Genomic DNA, 3511 nt, shown 5'->3' with positions numbered 1-3511 from the left:
CGTGAGACCCATGTGTGGTTCTCCACTCCTCCTAATAACCTTTGTATCCCACAAACACTTGAGGTTTGAATAAACAACGTTGTTTCTACTGAAAAAAGAGGTCCTGTTAAACACGTGAACATCAAATGATTTTCGACGGCTCTGATCGCGACATCAACCAAGCCACCCCACGTGTAAGTCCCTCTTCTCATGTTCTCTTTTCTCCACAAAAAAAAAATGATGACCGAAAGTTATTCATGAGATTTTTTCTATGTTTATGCCTCATCTAGTTTATCGGGATTTTGTACGAATTCTAAAAAACAGGATTTGTGTAGGATTTTATTTGTAAGTCCTTTTGGTTTGTAGGAATATAATCTTATTCTTGTACAAGATAGGAACCAATTCAATGAAATATATCTTTTTCTATGGAATGTCAGATACATGCCATCTTATTTTCTAGTGTGATTTTTCTATTTCATGATGTTTTCCATTCTATGAACCAAAGAAGACCTTAGTATTTTTTCATAGTAATGAAGTACTTTTTGTTTTGGAAAATATGGCAATGAATTACTTTATCCCTGTTAAGAAAAGTTTAGGATTCCTCCACCTTCCGTTGGCGCCGTCACCGGTCCACCTCATCTTCGATGGCCTTAGGGCCATGGCGGCACGAATCTCAGCCCTTGTCGGCGGGAGGGCTCTGTTTTAGATGTTCCTTTAAATTTTGTTAGGGTTTGTGTCCTACTCAGGAAGGCGAGACGGTGGCGGTTCTCTGAATATGGAATAAGGTTCTCCCTGTCTAGTCCCCGTCCCGGTGGTGTGTCGAGCATCATTGGTGGGCGTGTGGAGGTGTGTCTCCAGAGGATCTGACTTTGGTAGATTTGGTCGGATCTGGTCGTAGTTTTTCTACGTTCGTGTGTCTTCAAGTTGAATCCTTCCGATCTATGCTACTCTTCATCGGCAGCGTTTTCTGGTCTGTTGCGCTGGTCCTATAGGCTTTAGCACGACGACTTCCTAATTGTCTATTACAACAACTTTTGCCCGGCTCCAGCGAGGCAAGGGCAACGACGACGGCGCGCCTTCGGCCCGCTCCAGTGCTTGTAGCCGTCGCTAGGTGGTCTACGGATCTGAATGTAAGTTTTATTATTTTTGGTGTTCGTTGTACTGCCATGATTAAAAATAATATATCGAAAGTTTTCTCGAAAAAGAAGTATTTGATCCCTAACTATTGACCTGATTTCTAAAGATTTTTGCATTAAGTGAGATCTTATGAAATTTTCAAAGGTTTTTGCATTAAGTGAGATCACGAATTTTTTCTAAGAAACGAAATAGGCATGATATCCCAATTCTTTACTTTTTCCTATTTGTAGTACATGATTTAGCGAAGGCGAAGGGAGCAGAGCACTGGCACAGTATGGCCAAAACCCCAACCCATTCCGTTCCGCCCACCACTGTTTGAGCTTCCTCTCCTAGCCCCTTTGCCCACCCGCCGGATCCCGTCGAACCAAACCCTAGCGACCGCTCGCCACCCGGGACGGCTCGCCGTCGTCGCCATGCCCCGCCGCAGCCAGAGCAGTGCCCCCATCGACCTCGACGAAGAGGATGGTGAGCGTCCCCACCCCCCGCGAAAATCTTCGTCTCTGCCCCCTTCCCTTCCCTTTTTACCTCTGCGATTTTAGGCCTGTTCTTGTGATTCCCGGGGTTGCTTCGTGATCAGCTTGCTACAGAGCTGGTTAACGGCGCCCTTAGGCCGCTACTTTCTCATAAGGGTTTATGACTTTTTTAGCGAAAATCGGATACCCTGCGATCTCTGCATCGGTGTTGCATATAGATGGTTGCATATGGTTTGTCAGTAGGTCCAGGGCCCCATTGCTTTACTTCAGCGATGATAATGCTGGAATAAGTCGTTTCATTTCCTGGAGCAAATACTGATTACGTTGCAAGGCTCTATTTGACTCATCTGGCCCATGTGTGCGAAAATCGCAGTGTGTAGAGGATGTTGTTTCTAATGCATATCCTGCTTATACTGAAGGAATACAAATGTTTGGTCTTTTGTACTCCCTCCGTCTCAAAATAAGTGTCTCAACTTTGTATTAACTTTAGTACAAAGTTGTACTAAGGTTGAAACACTTATTTTGGGACGGAGGTAGTACTAGTTAACATGTTCACCGAGGTGCTAGGCAGGCGGGTGGCAAGCGCCTAACGGCTATTCAAGATTGCACATATCTAGTCATCACATCGGCGCGTTGGTGCTATCTAGATGAAAAAAATCACCATGTTTATCCTTTTCTTTTAGCTTTTTGAGGATTAAACTGCGTATACGATAGCAGAGAAGGCTTCATAGATTTTAATGGCTATTGGCTTAGTGTTTGCTTAGGTTTTTGGCACATACTAACATAGTCGTATACAGCTATGTTTTATCATAGGAATGATTATTGCTGTTATGTGTTTTGTGTGTTCATTTATGTGATTTGTAGCCTAGTGCATTGCACTCATTATCAAGTTATCGGTTGATTCCTTATTTCATATATTAGGTGTTGCAGCTGAAAAGACCTGTGGTTTGAGGTCAGATTGTTGGTTTGCAGTTTGTTGAACTTATTGTACTTGGAATATGTCTTTTAGTTTGGCAAACTGTTTGATGTTGATAAGGCACATCCTATCATTTATTTACCAACTGATCATTGTCATGATATGCCAGCTAACATGCTATCATTTCTAGATCATCACTTAATTATGCTCATGGTGTTCTTGCCCGGTAGATTATTTTATAGTAATTGTTTATAAATCACCATTCCCACTCCATCTGTATGTAAGGATATTGTATTGTTGATAATTTTCTTGTTTTAAATTGTTTATTTCTTTGTATGTATGACCAATAGAACTGAACACTGTTGTAGCCTGGATGAGTCTTTTAGTTTTTATCATGTGTCAGAACATGATAATGATTCTTATATAATGACAGGTTGCAAAAATTAATAAAGATAACATTTGGAGAGAATTTACAATGCCTAAGGAAATGGTAGTTGTTTGTTTAAAACTGCAAAAGATTTGTTTTCCTTGATGCATCAACCAAAGTTCAGCCATTCTCATTCAGCAGAAGAAAAAAACTTGACCCTATGAAGGCCTGAACTATTGATCCTTTGTATACTCAGTGTGATTAGGGTCAGTGGTTGTTATTTGTGCTTGGTTCTTAGTCATGTGTCTTATTTCAATTTAAGACAACAGTAATGGTGATGTTTCCCAGATGGCTTGCAAAGGCAAGAGGCCAAAAAGTAGGAGAAAGTGGCCTTTAGCTATATGCAGTTTCCCTGGTGGATCTACCTGTGATACAGATTGCTTATTTTTAAAGTTAAATTCGAACTACACTTTCAGTTTAACTAGTTAACTTCCATGTTTCCTTGTGTAGAGTGCAAGACCAAGCGTTCTCGGGCGAGTATAAGGCCAGCACCGAAGGTGCCTGGGAGCTCAAATCGCATTGCAAGTAGCAGAAGGGACAAGGAAAATCAAGACAAACTGGATACCCATATCTTCGATT

At 41.5% G+C, this 3511-nt stretch overlaps 1 pseudogene; it reads left to right on the top strand.

The window, feature by feature from the left end:
* Positions 1 to 3511, top strand: part of LOC119292567 — a 59427-nt pseudogene that overhangs the window by 53478 nt on the left and 2438 nt on the right.

Source organism: Triticum dicoccoides, chromosome 4B, assembly GCF_002162155.2.
Source record: "Triticum dicoccoides isolate Atlit2015 ecotype Zavitan chromosome 4B, WEW_v2.0, whole genome shotgun sequence".
NCBI lineage: Eukaryota > Viridiplantae > Streptophyta > Magnoliopsida > Poales > Poaceae > Triticum > Triticum dicoccoides.
The sequence above is the reverse complement of the archived record's forward strand: the minus strand, read 5'-3'. Positions and strand labels throughout refer to the sequence as shown.